Genomic DNA, 16,620 nt, shown 5'->3' on the forward strand with positions numbered 1-16,620 from the left:
GGCTTATAAGCGCTATATTTGGGGTACCTTTATTAAAGCAGGCACACATGTAAAGAAGGAATGTGCAAGCTCATCTGAATAGCTTGCTGTCCTGCATGCACATTCATAAGTCGGCCCTGAATAGACAGACTGGTGCAGAATTATTATAACTGAGGGAACAAGTTCGCTCATTTTGTTTGACCAAGGCAAAAGCTTCTCTAGTTAAAAGCTGTTGGCATTTCTTTGAGTATGGTAATAAACCAAGGGGAATTTTCACATGAGCCATCAAGAACACTCAAGCATGCTCCTTTGTGTCACATGTCTCGTCTCCCCAAGACCGACACCGTATTCTTCCACAAGATATAAGAGAGGCCTTTTATACTGCTTCCTGAACTCAGGACACTGTGACTTGGTACTCATTGTATTTATCGTCCTTAGATATAGGTTGGTTACCAACACAGCCATAGACTCCCTTGATTCCCCCTCACTGTGGTAGAACTGACACAGGCACTTATAGCGGCTAAACCGGGTAAAGCCCCTAGCACAGATGGCCTACCCCTATCCAAGTCAGTTTTCGCCTACACTGTCTTCCCATTTTTACAGCTTTTAATTCTCTTTTAGGATGTATCCTCTTATCGGATACCCACCGTGCACATTTCTCTGTCATCCCTAAGGATGAGAAAGACCTTACATAATTTCAGCACTATCATCCCATTTCCTTCCTAAATGTGGACCATAAAAGTGGACCTAAAATTCTTGCTGCACAACTGACCCCTTATCTACAAACACCTCATTCATAAAGAGCAAGTAGGATTCCTGCCCCTAGGTCCAAGCCAATACAACAAGAGCCAATAACATTATCTATCATGCAACTATGCTGGGGCTTCCCACGTTTTTACTTTCTACTCATGCTTATAAAGCCTTTGAAACTTTACATCACTTTGTCCTAGGTTATACTACCGTATATGTCTATATGTCTTTTTTTATATTTCTAACAGAACGTGGCAGGGATGTTCTCTCTCCCTACATATTCATCCTATGCTTCGAATCTCTTAGGCAACATCTGTCGGAATCCAGACATAAAAGGTGTTTCCCTGTGAGACCACACCCACAAGACTGAAACATATTCAGACAACTTACTTTTCTTTGTCTCCTCCCCCAACTCTCAGATCTTTATCCTAGGAATGACCCTTTTTCACAAAATTAAAACTGTTTTAGAACACTGGTCTAAAGGCAGGTTTACATAGTTTGGCCAGGTGGCCATTTTCAAAATGGCCACCTGGCAAATGTTATTTTTCTCTTATTTTCCTAAATGGTCAATGCACATGATAGTCAGTATAATTTTCAAGTCCTCAACCGTTAACAAACTTCTTAATAACAGTATTTTTTTTCACAAATTAAAAAAACTCAAAATGCAAAGTTTCAAAATATTATTATGCACAACAAAGTTTCCAAACACTTGTAAAGAACTGAAAATTGTCATTTGTTACATGTTAACATAGGACCCCTTCTTTGATATCACCTTCACAATTCTTGCATCCATTGAGCTTGTGAGTTTTTGGCGTTTCTGCTTGAATTTCTTTGCAGGATGTCAGAATAGCCTTCCAGGGCTGCTGTTTTGATGTGAACTGCCTCCCACCCTCATAGATCTTTTGCTTGAGGATACTCTAAAAGTTCTCATTAGGGTTGAGGTCAGGGGAGGATGGTGTCTACATGATAAGTTTCTCTCCTTTTATGCCTATAGCAGCCAATGACTCAGAGGCATTCTTTGCAGCATGATATTTTTGTACCATGGAAGAAAGTAGTCACTCAGAAACTCTAAAGGGGCTTAGCAGCTCTCTCTCCCCATGATTATAGCCCAAAACATGACTCTGCCATTTCCTTGCTGACATCACAGCCTTGTTGGGACATGGTGGCCATCCACCACCCATCCACTACTCCATCCATCTGGAACATCCAGGGTCGCAGTGCACTCATCAATAAACAAGACTGTTTGACAATTAGTCTTCATGTATGTCTGGGTTCAATGCATCCGTTTTTGCTTGAGAGTACTGGTTAGGGTTGGCCGAATAGTGGATTTTTGCACAACTGCAAGCTTCTGGAGGATTCTACACCTTGCGGTTTGTAGGACTTCAGAGGCACCAGCAACTTCAAATACCTGTTTGCTGCTTTGTAACAGCATTTTAGCAGCTGCTCTCTTAATCCGATGAATTTGTCTGGCAGAAAACTTCCTTATTATGCCTTTATCTGCTCAAACCTGTCTGTGTTCTATATCAGCCACAAATCTCTTCATAGTATGATGATCATGCTTAAGTTTTCGTGAAATCTCTAATGTTTTTATACCTTGTCTGAGGCATGGCACTATTTGAATCTTTTCGGCAGCAGAGAGTTCCTTTTTCTTTCCCATATTGCTTGAAACCTGTGGCCTGCTTAATAATGTGGAACATCCTTCTAAGGGCTCATTCAGATGACCACATATTTGTGAAAAATTGCGGAACAGATGCAGACCCATTCATTTCAATGGAGCCCCAAAAGAAACAGACAGAACCCCGTGTGCTGTCCACATCCATACTTCCGTTCCGTGGCACTGCAAAAAAGATAGAACAGGTCTTATTCTTTTCCGCCATTGCAGTCAAGAATAGGCTTTCTATCACAGGGTTGGGCGTTCCGTGTTTTGCGGATCCACAATTTGTAGACCGCAAAAATGGATACGGACGTCTCAATGAGCCCTTAAGTGGTTTTCATTTAATTGGGCTCACCTGGAAAACTAATTATCACAGGTGTTTGAGATTGATTTCAGTGATCCAAAGGCTCTGAGACACAATACTATCCATGAGTTTAATTGAAAAACCAAAAAATTACATCTTTATGACACTTAAATCCGATTTGCATAATAATTTGAAACGCAGTGCATACCCCCGACCCTTCTTTCAATTCCTTCTCCCAGGACTCACTAAGTTCATGTGGGCAGGAAAGCCTTAGGCTTAGGCCTCCCAGACTTTGTAACTTCAAAATGATAATCTGTTTACGCTTATCAGGGATGGACAAATAGCCTTTTATGCCTTGTATATCACTAAAGTTTTTTTTTTGTGGACTGGTATACTCATGGGGGTCTAAGCAATGGGTGGATGTTGAACAATGTTTTCTTCTTACACCACTGTCTGGCTATGTACACACATATACACGCACCCACACTACTACAGGCCTGACTCTGAAAATAATGGTGTCTGTTTTCCCAAGACATGATGTTTCCCCTTTCCCATCCCCAACGTTTCCTATACTATCTTCCCAAGCAAGCGTCTATTTCAGACCTCCAAACCCTCACGGGGTGACAAATACAGCAACTCTTTTAAAGTATAACTGTCATATATTTTATTTTTGGAGTATTGGATTGTGGTGAATAATATCTCCTTGGTGGCCCTATTTCAACTTTTCACTGTGTATTCAATTACCCCTTAATTCCACATTTTTGTTCCCTGTACTGCCTACTTTTACCTCTGCTTAAAATCAGGTTGCTAGGCATGTTCCGTCTATGTGTTGAAGGACGTCTATGTGTTGAAGGACTGAGGACGCAGAAGCAGGCAGCCTGCAAGGTCAGATTACAGACAGCAGGGACTGTGTGTAAATGATTAAAGCCAGCTCCTCCCCAGCAGCTGATAACAGTGCCTGGGCTGTGTGCACTTCTCCCTGTCCCTGCGCTTGGCAGACGCTCCCTCACTCAGCAGAGCTGGAGAAGGAAGAGTGGAAGCAGCGCAGAGCAGGGAAGGGAGATCTGCCATCTGCTCAGTGTATAAATGACAGCAACATGTGGTAAGAGGACCCCTTTGTGCTGCAGGAGATTAACCCTTTAGGGGGGAGGGCTCTGGTTACTGACACTTTTCGGGGGCTATTGTTACTGGCTAGTGAGGGCAGGCGGGATTAGCCTCAGGGTGAGGGCAGAGGCTGCCATCTTAGGCTACTTTCACACTAGCGTTCATAGGTCCGTTCGTGAGCTCGGTTTGAAGGAGCTCACGAGCGGACCCGAACGCCTCCGTCCAGCCCTGATGCAGTCTGAATGGAGCGGATCCGCTCAGTCTGCATCAGTCTGGCGGCGTTCAGCCTCCGCTCGCCTCCGCACGGACAGGCGGACAGCTGAACGCTGCTTGCAGCGTTCAGCTGTCCGCCTGGCCGTGCGGAGGCGAGCGGATCCGTTCAGACTTACAATGTAAGTCAATGGGAACGGATCCGCTTGAAGATGTCACCATATGGCTCAATCTTCAAGCGGATCCGTCCCCCATTGACTTTACATTGAAAGTCTGAACGGATCCGCACAGGCTACTTTCACATTTAGAATTTTTTCTAAGTTATTAATGCAGACGGATCCGTACTGAACGGAGCCTCCGTCTGCATTAATATGATCGGATCCGTTCAGAACGGATCCGATCGAACGCTAGTGTGAAAGTAGCCTTAACTGAATAGTGAGATTGCAGTTTTATGCAGACTGGTTGCTAAGGGCTGAATCTTATTAAATATGGGGTAAGTCAGTCTAATAGTAACTGATTCTGGAATATCATGTTATTAGTAACTACATATATGAAAATTGAAATTAGGGTCTAAGTGTGACAGTTATCCTTTAATGTCCCCATCTCTGGCATCTGACTATTCCACTTAGAATGGTTTTCAAATGTAGCTGTAACCCGACTGGTATCTTGCATCGAGCACTATCCCTCACATATTGTATATCGAACTCCCCACTACCTCCTACTTGATTAACTGGGAACGAGACCTAAACATTAGCTTTTCAGTAGAACAAAGATATTGCATCTACACCTTGACACATAAATCTTCTAGTAGGATACAGGTGGCAGGTTTTAAGGTCCTTTCTAGGTGGTACAGGGTGACGTCCAAGTTACAGTCTCTCATATCAATATATCTCCGGTTTGTTGGAAGTGTAGAGGGGATCAGGGAACTATCCTTAATATTTTTTGGGGCTGTCTTGTGCTTATTGGTTTATCGTCAGATGTATGGCATATTACTTCTAGGTTCACCAGTCATGTGATACCCAAAACACCTGCCTTTTTGTTTTTACTACATCTCAGTGAGATCCCTATGTCCACATATCATAATTCTGTGGTGCAATTGTAGTGTACGGGAGAGTAATACCCCGTCACTACAGAAGGGTCACTTGGGTGTTGTCGTTCCCCCTTTAAGGGGAGGTTGGTAAAAACATCTTGTAATGTCATGCTATGTATTTTCCTGTTACTGTGAAACGTGCTTATGCAGGCCGGCTAGGGTGTCATTCCAGCTCTGAGTCACTAGAGGGAGCTAGGGAGCCCTAGGTTATATAAGGCCCAGTAAGGAAGTAACAGGAGTGTGTTCAGACAGTGGGAGCAGAGGTCAGAAATGATCCTGTGTCTGAGGGAAAGCCAGGTTATGGGCCTGTGAGAGCATAGCAGGCCTGAAGCCTGTCGGCTAGGAGAGGGTAGTAAAGGCCCTGTAACCGGGTTCCGGATCCAAGGAAAAGGTTCCCCTCCTGAGTCACCATCCGTTCAGCTGAAGCAGCATAAGCGAGCCACAAGCCAAGACACAGATTACCACAGAGGCCGATCAGATAAAGCGAGAGGTACTCAAGATAACAGAGGAGGTACTAGATAAGGACAGCTTCAAGGGTACGCCAGATAAAGGGCATTAGACCTTGGAGAGAAAGTCACATGTAGCAGGACCAGTCAGGAATAGTGAGCAATCCGCCTGTACTGCATCTCCTGAAATCAACACTCTGTATAATTCATCGCTAAGACCGGCCTTTCTGTATTCTCAAGAACCACCTGTATTTTTATGAAAACCAACCGTCTTTTATGGAACTGTGCACTACCAGTGTCCGTGTGTTACCTTGACTGATATTCAGTAAAGTTCCAGTTTTTGTTGGCTACCCTATGCTTGCTTCATTCTTTTATAACATCATACACGGCGTGTCACCGTTTAATTGACACTGGCGTCACAAACTTTTAACATCTGCCTGTTCCTGTATTTGCCCCAATTGAAGACGACAGTGGATCCCAGGTTAGTGGTCAATCTGCACTACAAAGCCCAGCATACACTACTGACCCCCTGGGACACTGCACAATGTCAATCTGGTTAATGCTACAAGAGCTTGCATCCCATCTTCCGTTCACTTCAATAGGGCTTAGTCCCTGATAATATTCATGATGTCACTGGGCATGCGGGAAACAGTGAGAAGGCTGCAGCGCTACTGCCAGCACCTGTACCTTCTCAAACAGTTGATCGGCGGGGGTCCCAGGTGTCGGACCCCTGCCGATCACATGCTGATGATCTATCCAGAGGATAGATCATCAGTAAGAAAAAGCTAAAGGACCCCTTTAAAGATATCATACAGGGTTCTCTGTACCTTTTTCATTGTGTGTTTATGGCATTATGCATATTCATTGTTTCTGTATTGGGAAAGTTAAATAAATAATTTTTAAAAATTAATAAAAGCACTTAAAGGGCTTCTCTTTGAATGGTTTAAAATGGTAGACAGTGGCATGTTCTAGAACGTGAGTAGGACTGGTTGCCTCTACTTGCAGGGAGTGAGGAAGCGAGGCCTCACTACACAAACTGGTAATACGATATATGGTGCAACCCTGTATATGATATGCCATCATGACTGAGCAGCCTAACTGGAAAACTCACCAATATGTAGTATAGGCATGTCCAGAGTGTAGTGAGGCCTCACCTCCTGACCCTCCAAGGAAGCAACCAGTCCTGCTCACATTGTAGGATAGGTTGCTGGCAGCCATTTTAAATCTTTTCCAGAAAACACCTTTAATAAAGTATGTTCCAAAAACTAACCACTTCCCCTACACATAAAAAATACTGACAGTTACACTTTAACTTTCACCAGAAACAATATGTCATACGTCAAATGGTAATATGTTTTTTCTTACAATTTTTTAACACATTTTTTTCCGGCTATCAAAATAACATATCTGGAATATAAGCAAAGATAAGAATTATGGCAGTAAAAGTCCATCTGACTTGAAAGAACTAGCCAAAATAAGCCAGTTTCCATTTCAGATAAAGATCTGATGGCAGTTCTTTTATTTATGTTTTCTGTTGGGCTTTTTTTAATTTATACAGTTTGAATCACCTCTGAAGCATTCAGATAGAGAGTGCTCAGCTGACAATCCTACAGCCACCTTTAAAGCCATGAAAAAACAAGTTCCCCACCATACCGATCCATTAGTTAACAGCACCATGGTGTCTCCTGTCTCACAGGTCTTCTGCCTTGGGATAACATTTGATTCAGCCCTGTCCTTCAAGCAACACATCCAAACTCTTACCACCATTTGGTGCTTTCAACTCAAAATCTCTCGTATTCGCTCCTTCCTGACCCCTGAGTCAACTAAAATGTTAGTACATGCCCACATCATCTCCCGTCTGGACTACTGAAACATCTTCCTGTGACCTCTTCAGAAAAGCCTACCACCTGCAATATGCATGCTGCACACAGGCAAGAGAACCTTTTACTCTTGCCTACTGTGTCTTTCCCCTCTTCCTTGTAGATTGTAAGCTCTGGTGGCCAGGGACTTTTCCACCTCTGCACCAGTCCACTAATAGGTTCATGCCTATTGTATTTGTGCAAACCCCCTTTTAGATGTACAGTGACAAGAAATTATTGGCTCTCTCAAATAATTATTAATAATAATAATAATAATATGGCCCCTGGAAAAACAAAACTGACCACAGACATGAGATTTATCTGCAGACCATTTGTAGATCCAGCTAGTGAGTGCCAATTATCTCCCACAGGAAAAAGATTCGGACATCATAAAAATAAAAAAGTGTCAGATCACACTTTGCTCTGTGATCTGCTGTCATATCCTAGTGTAGGGGTGCTACTGGAAAGCCAAAAGCGTGCAATTGCTTTACATGCAATAAATAAGAGCACTACGTATTGTCAATTTAGATTTACATGAAACTGATAAAAATGATAAATCCAAGAAGATATATTTTCAGGTCAAGTGGCATAGTCACATGGAATCTTAATTCTATGGGAGATATTACCTCTTTCCAGAACCTACTCAATTTAGGACATCACCAAGTATGGAGGTACCAATCAGAGGCAGGCCTAAGACATTTAGGGAAATTATCAGTTTGCCTTCTATCAAATTTCTAAAGAAAATTGGCAGAATAATAAAGCCAATGCATGGACATAAATTGCGTAAGTCTATGGCAGTTGTTTGATGATATCTTGGGGATGCTACCATAAATTTATTTCCAGCGTTGAGATGATAATTCTCCCCTATGCCTAGTCCATTTATTTGGGGACTTATAACTTAGAGTTGACATACAGTTATGCCATACAGCTGAAAAATCTAGAAATGTAGTAATTTTTAACATCCCTTTCATGTTTACCAAAACTTTGATTTGATAATTTTGTTTAAAGAAAAAAGTTAAGGCTCTAGTACATCTTAAACTAGCATACCCAAATATATTCAAAGATTTTAGTATATATCTGATAAATGGATGAGATTCCCTAAATATGTTACTAATAGCATTATAGTGATTTAACATATCCAGATTAGTGAGTTTGTCACCATATAAAGAATTTAAAGTATGCTGAGAAATCCAGGTAGAGACTTAGGGAGGCGTCTGATTGGCTCCTAATCTTTTTGGCAACAGGACAACAACCCCAAACATACTGTCAATGCCATTAACCCCTTCAGGGCCCTGCCATTTTTCACCTTAAGGACCCAGACATTTTTTGCCAATCTGACATATGTCACTTTATGTGGTGATAACTTTAGAACGCTTTTACTTATACAGGCCATTATGAGATTGTCTTCTTGTCACGTATTATATTTCATGACACTGATAAAATTGAGTAAAAAATAATTATTTTTATTTATAAAAAAAATCCAAATTTACCCCAAATTTTTTTTTTTGTATTCCAAATTTCGATTTCTCAACTTTTATAATAGATAGTAATACCTCCAAAAATAGTTATTACTTTACATTCTCCATATGTCGACTTTATGTTTGGATCATTTTATGAATGCCATTTCTAAAACCCACTTTTTCAGGCCCAGTTCAGGTCTGAAGTCACTTTGTGAGGCTTACATAATAGAAACCACCCAAAAATGACCCCAAGGGTTAACAGCCAAACAAAACTCAATATTCACTTATGGTCCTGAGTCTGTAGGTCGTAAACTGCTGTACGGGCATACGGCAGGGCGCAGAAAGAAAGGAATGCCATACGGTTTTTGGGAGGCAGATTTTGCTTGATATTGGGTATCACCGCGTCTGTAATAACCTGCTCTATAAAAATATCACATGACCTAACCCCTCAGGTGAATACTGTAAAAATCCTAAAAACGGTGTAAACAAAAGCCAATTTTTGTCATCTTACATCACAAAATGTGTAATAGCAAGCAATCAAAAAGTCATATGCACCCTATAATAGTACAAATCAAACTGTCATCTCATTCCGAAAAAAATGAGCCCCTACACAAGACAGTCGCCTAAAAACTGAAAAAACTATGGCTCTCAGAATATGGAGACACTAAAACATGATTTTTTTTTGTTTCAGAAATTAAATCATTGTGTAAAACTTACATAAATAGAAAAAAGGTGACATATTGGGTAAGTTTTACACAATGATTTAATTTTTGAAACAAAAAAAAATCATGTTTTAGTGTCTCCTCCCTTAGGTAGGGTACCATTTTTGCGGGATGAGATGACGGCTTGATTGGCACTATTTTGGGGTGCATATGACTTTTTGATCGCTTGCTATTACACTTTTTGTGATGTAAGGTGATAAAAAAATTAGTTTTTTTACACAGTTTTTATTTTTTACGGTGTTCACCTGAGAGGTTAGATCATGTGATATTATAGAGAAGGTTCTTACGGACACTGTGATACCCAATATGTATACTTTTTATTATTTACTTAAACAGCATTTAAAAAATAAAAAACAATGTTTTAGTGTCTCCATATTCTGAGCCATAGTTTTTTTTTATTTTTTATGCGATTGTCTTAGGTAGGTGCCTATTTTTTTGCGGGATGAGGTGACGGTTAGATTGGTACAATTTTTGATCGCTTGGTGTTGTACTTTTAGTGATGTAAGGTGACACATTTTTTATTTTATTTAGCAGTTTCTTTTTTTCACGGTGTTCATCTGAGGAATTAGGTCATGGGACATATTTATAGAGCCGGTCGATACGGATAAGGCGATACCTAATATGTCTACTTTTCTTTTTTGCCTTATTTTTGACCCTTTTTTTTTTTTTTTTATTTGGGGAAAATGTCCCACTTTGGGACTTCAACTTTTGGGGATCTGATTCCCTTTACAATGCATTCCAATACTTCTGTATTGGAATGCATTGGCTGTATGTGTAATACAGTGTGTATTACTCATACAGCTTCCTGCCTGTGAGATTCAGGGGGCTGGCTCTCACAGGCTCTCATCCGGAAGGCAGCCCTGATACCTAAGGAAGGCATTGCGCTGCCTTCCATGCCATCGGGTCCCCGCCACAGCAGCACGGGGACCTGATGACAGCTCCAATCCCCGCCCGATATCGCACGTGCCACAGTTAGCGCTGACTGCGGAACATGAAGGCTTAATGCGCCGGCATCAGTGATTTCACCGATGCCGGTGCATGCAGCAAGGGTCTGGCCATCAGTGACTGCCAGACCCCTGCTGCGGATCAGACGGGTGCAGCTCCTGCACCCGCCCGATCCCCATGAAGTACATGTACATCATGGGTCTTTATGTCCTGGAAAGAAATTATGTACATGTATGTCATGGGTCCTTAAGGGGTTAACAACTATCGTAATTGTAAAGAAGAACAAGTAGCCCTGGAAGTAATGATATGGCTGACATGGAGCCCTGATCTCATCATTGAGTCTGTCTGGATTACATGAAGAGACAGAAGGATTTGAGCAAGCCTACATCCACAGAACATCTGTGGTTAGTTCTCCATGATATCTGGTATAACCTCCCCGCTGAGATCCTTCAAAAACTGAATGCAAGTGTACCTAAAAGAAGAACGGATACTGTGTTGAAGGTAGGGCTGTAACGATTACTCGATTGAATCGAGTGATTCGACACAAAAAAATCCTCGATGCAAATTTTTTGCATCGAGGATTCGTTTGTGTCATGTGACCATGGAGCGGGAGTGAAGCGCTCGCTATTACTCACTGCTCCGTGGTCACCCGCCGGCCCTTACTGCATTGCTACCTCTGCCAGGCACAGCTGCGGCCTCTCATCTCTCCCGCTGCTTGAACCAGTCTGTGTGCTTCTGTCTGTTCTTCAAGAAAATGGCCGCTGTCTACTTTGTATGCAGGCACGTGGTATGCCGCTCACCCTCTAGCGGCAGCAATGGCTTATGGTTGCTATGGGGACGGGAGTGTGGCTCTGGAGATCACTTTTGTGTATTTCAGTTTAACTGAGTTTCATAGTGATCATTTGGAGATCGGTGCAGCAGGTACTGTACTGATTTCCCCATATGTATATTCATACCAAGGTGTAGCTGGGGTTGCACCCTGTGCAGGTGTGGGTGGCCCGGCAATGTAGATCGTCTGATACAGTGAGGCTACTAGAAAAGGAATATACAGCCCTGCTGTTATATCTATTATTATTACCTGTAGTAAAGCTCTGATTTTACTGCACCATAAAGTAGGGAAACCATTCAGTTCATGTCCACATTGGTTTTCTGGAAGGAATTGTCTAATAACAGGTGGAATTCGGTGTCTGCAGTTCATATTTGGGCAAGCTGATGGCACTGGGGGGATAGTGGAGCTGATGGCACTGGGGGATAGTGGAGCTGATGCACTTGGGCTGATCGCACAGGGGGAACAAAGGGTGTTGGGGACTGATGGCAGGGGGTCTGATGAGTTTTTATGAAGGAAAACAGTCTATTAATTCATTTTTTCTTATTAGATTACTCGATTAATCATAAAAAATAATCGATAGAATACTCGATTTCTAAAATAATCGTTTACTGCAGCCCTAGTTAAAGGCAAAGGGTGGTCACACCAAATATTGATTTGATTTAGATTTTTCTTAAGTTTATTCACTTTGCATATTGGTAACTGATAAAAACAAACTATTAACACTTCTATTTTAATAGCATTCTTACTTGGCAGCATTTTCCACACCTTCCTAAAAAAAAAAAATTACAAACATACTTTATATGGCCACTTTTCAAAACACATTTTTGTAAGCAGTGTAATAATCATTTTCTGATTATGCAATTTGTATATTAATACTCACCCCGGTAACCCCGATGTGTTCCTACAAACCAGCAGTAAAATACATTGAGAAGCCTGCTGAGCACAAACTCTTAATGGAGAAGACTCCAGTAAGGGTCCTTTTAACGTATTTTACTGCAGGTTTATGGGAGAGGTAATGTGGTGAGTAGTAATATACAAATTATATAATAAGAATCGTCTATCATTACACTATGCAATGCTTTAGCTAGCCATACACAGCTGTCAAGTCTAAACTAGGCTAGTTGAAACTGTCGGACCAGGATTTGGCCGAATTTGGCCAATCAAGTCATAGACTTGCAGTTTTGGTTCACAAAAGCTGGGTCATATTTTCAGCGTACAAAATTCTGCCTTCAGCCATCTGAGTGATCATAATTAACACTAGTTTTCCAATATCAAAAATAGTTTACCGCCAGGTTTACTGTTGTTTGGGAGGTCTAGATTTTCCCCAGGATTATTTATTTTGTATAAACCTTTTTACCACCTATTCTATTCCAGTTAATCTTGCTTTAACTTTCAAAGCAGTTTCAGCACCATGACAGGCAATGAAATATACGCATGGATCCTTTTATTTGTGATACCTCCACATTTCATAAAAACGAGGAGTATGCATGTGGCAGCTCAGTGGTAACATGGGCTGGCACAGATGTTACACTAAGTAGCCTCCACAACTATTTCAAGAGAACACAACCAGATGTTAAGAGTGGCAAAGAGCAAAGCTTGCAGGAATATCAGAAATGTTTTTTTCCTTGAAGCCAAACCACCCTTCCTAAAGAATCAACAGGTCAAAATGAAGAAGACCTACATATTAAATATACTATTATTCACTTTCATATCAAAATTGTTACCCATATATATAGCCTTCAGTTTGATAATAGACCATTCTTTTGTACACATCAATTGGACCTTCAACATGGAAACCATTAACACGTGCTTTGCAAAGTGCATTTAAACCAGATACATTTGAACTAACCTGCCACTACTGATCCTGAGAACGATAGCCCTGCTTCCTATTCTTGGTTGACATTTAGTCATTAACAGTCACTCTCTACTACAATTAATATGAATCAAGGGGTAACCTTTAAGTGGAAGGCACTAGAAGGTTTCCTTAAAGGGTTTCTGTCACCTGAAAAATAGGCATTAAGCTGGCTGACATTAGCGATGTGCTCATGTCACCTGAACATAACTATATTAGTGCCATCTCACTGCCTGGCGCCGTTATTGAGAAAAACAAACTTGTATAATATGCTAATTCGCCTCTAGGAGCGGGGGGGGGGGGGGCGTTGCACCTGCTCCTAGAGGCTCCGTTCTCCCACCTCTTTTCAGGCCTTTCTTCTCTTGATTGAAAGAGCCAGGCAGCGCTGCTCTCTTCCTGCCGGCCGTGTCTACTGCGGAAATCTCACGCCTGCGCTATCCCGTTCAGTATTCAGCGCAGGCACAGTAAGGGAAGGACTGCTCAGCAGCAGCTGGCTTCCTCAATGCGCCAGCGCTGAATAAGTCACAGTGAGGAAGCCAGAGAATGTCCTTCCCTCACTGTGCCTGCGCCTAATACTAAACAGTAGACACGGACGGTGGGAGGAGAGCAGCGCTGCCCTGGTCCTGTCAATCAAGAGAAGAAAGGCGTGAAAAGAGGTGGGCAAACGGAGCATCTAGGAGCAGGTGCAACGCCTTCCCCTGCTCCTAGAGGCTAATTAGCATATTATAAAAGTATGTTTTTCTCAATAAAGGCTTCAGGCAGTGAGATGGCTCTATTATAGTTATGTTCAGCTGACATTAGTACATCAGCCAGCTTAATACCCAATTGTCAGGTGACAGAAACCCTTTAAAGAGGACCTGTAATTACAAATGCAATGCAATCTGCAGGCAGGATGTTATGGAGCAGGAGAAGCTGAGTAGATTAATAGCTAGTTTTGTAGGAAAAAAATCTGCAAAACTGATTTATTTTATGCACTTAAATAGCGCTGACATATTCCGCAGCGCTTTACAGACATTAACATCACACTGTCCCCAATGGGGCTCACAATGTAAGGTCCCTATCAGTAGGTCTTTGGAGTGTGGGAGGAAATCAGGGTGCCTGGAGGAAACCCACACAAACACGGGGAGCATATACAAACTCCATGCATATGTTATATTTGGTCAGATTCGGACCCAGGACCCCAGTGCTAACCACTGAGCAACCGTGCTGCCCCACAAAAGTGGTGTAAAGGAAAACTGGCTTAGTTACCCATAGCAGCCAATCAGCTTCCACCTTTCATTTTTTGGAGCTCCATTGTAAAATGAAAGCTAGAATCTGATTGGTTGCTGATAACTCTCCACCGTAATTTAAGTTTCTGCTCTTTCTGAGTTCAGTTGTACATGGGAACCAACTTATCAGTGACTGACCAGAACCTACATATACCAATGTACACAGAGAATGCTATCAATCATTGAGAAGATGATGCCCCTCTGAACAACTGAACTCAGATTTAAAAGTATAAGTTACAAATGTACTGAAAAAAACGATATTCTGCTCTATAACATGCTGTCTGCACTATTTTTCTTGGCAACGGGTTCTCTTTAAATCCCACTTATAGAGAGTGACCTTGCATATACTGCCATCTCTCCAAGTATGGGACACCTTCATTTGCTAGACTGCTGCAGCACCAAGCTGTCAGAACCCTTTTTAGACATGTGTGATTGAGATTTCTAAAGACCTTTTCTATCCTTGTCAGATAATGGACATAGGGCTAGTTGGTTTGGGTAACATAAAGGAAGTAACTATCATGATAACAAACAAGAAGGTAAAAGGTTGATACGTTCCAGTGATTTGAAAGGACTGTAATGACTTCTTATAGCAGTTAGGGTACATTCACACAACCATATAATTTTACCCGCATCCGTTCCGCAATTTGCTGAATAGATGTGGATCCATTCATTTCTATGGGTGAATAAAATGTGCAGACAACGCTCAGTATGTTGTCTGCATCCGTGTTTCCGCATTTCTAGTCTGCAAAAATATGAAGCTTGTCCTACTATTGTCCGCACAGATCGGTCCGCAGCCCCATTCAAGTCAATGGATCCGCAAATTGCGGATGCCATACGAAATGGTTACCGTATGTCATCAATTTTTTGCGGATCCTTTTCCGTATTTTTGAAAAATTTCTCTCCATCTTTTTTTTCCTTCCATTTTTTGCGGACGGTAAAAAAACGGAAGACATACGGAACACAAACGTAAGTCATTTGTCTGCAAAATGCGCAAACACGGTTCCATTATTTGCGGACTGCAAAACGGAAAGGATTACACACGGTCGTGTGAATGTACCCTTAAGAGAACACAAGTCTTTTTCACACAATAAATTGTTGTGAAACAGCCCAAGGACAGTTTGCAAAAAAAATAATATTAAAAATCAAACAGAAGTTGTGAAAGTGAAGGACATAGAGCAAAAAAAAAAACATAGCAAACAGGTGGGCAACTGGGAGTGCTGCTAAACTATCTTCACTTGGGAGGGGGTCATTCCTTGAATGGGCATTCTTAGACTCCATCTTGTGTATACAATAGTAACTACAAGGAGACTGCACAGGCGGCACACCAATCTAGCAGTGTTATGCCACTGGTGTAATAGTCATTGACTGCAGCCAAACAGTGGAAACACAAAAAGCGGCCATATTAAAGCACAGAACTGTATATACACAGGTTTAAAGGCATTTAAAAGCAGGTGTAAAATACGTATTTAACACCATGAGCTGCAATAATCATCTAAACCCTGTTAGAGATCCTGCATGGCATTAATTCTATTCAAGTGTGTGAAGGACCTTAGGTGCCCTTTCCAAATTAAGAAACCGAAAAAGCATGTAGCATGGGTGCCTAAAGGATCACTGTCTATGCATTAGGAAAACGCTTAAAGATCGTCCTGACGTGTTTTCTTGAACACAACTGAAAGGTATATTATCCAGCCAGTGAACACTACATGGTGACCCTTAGGAACTGCGCAGGACTAAATCTACACCTCCAATGTAAAAAAAAAAAACACATGTTATTTACAAGCCAGGGTAACTTTAAGGATAAAGGGTAAGATTGACAGAAGTCTCACAGTAATGGGTGACCATTGGCCATAACAGAGAGTCTAAACATCACACAGATTTAAAGGGGTGAATCTTTATTATTTAGGAAGTACAAGAATATAGAAAAGTTTAAACAATATTTGCCAATGGACCAATTATGTAGTTAAATAAATGAGAAAGCACACAGCTCTGACTTCTACCAGGACAAGCCTGTGGTCATCAGAATGGCTTAGTTTTTTCAGACTTTAGGAACAGTGATGCCAATGACCAGCTAATGGAAATCACATATTTACCGCATGTTACTGAATATGAGCAAGACAATCACCCCACTGTGCACAACGAGGCGGTTAT

The 16,620-nt window shown here is 41.5% G+C and overlaps 1 protein-coding gene across 1 annotated transcript in view; it reads right to left on the minus strand.

Moving 5' to 3' along the window:
- LOC122924212 (high mobility group protein HMGI-C-like) overlaps positions 1-16,620 on the minus strand; it is a 184,610-nt gene that overhangs the window by 166,074 nt on the left and 1,916 nt on the right. The gene's annotated exons all lie outside the window — the stretch shown is intronic.

The sequence above is a fragment of the Bufo gargarizans genome, unplaced genomic scaffold (genome assembly GCF_014858855.1).
Source record: "Bufo gargarizans isolate SCDJY-AF-19 unplaced genomic scaffold, ASM1485885v1 original_scaffold_896_pilon, whole genome shotgun sequence".
Taxonomy (NCBI): domain Eukaryota; kingdom Metazoa; phylum Chordata; class Amphibia; order Anura; family Bufonidae; genus Bufo; species Bufo gargarizans.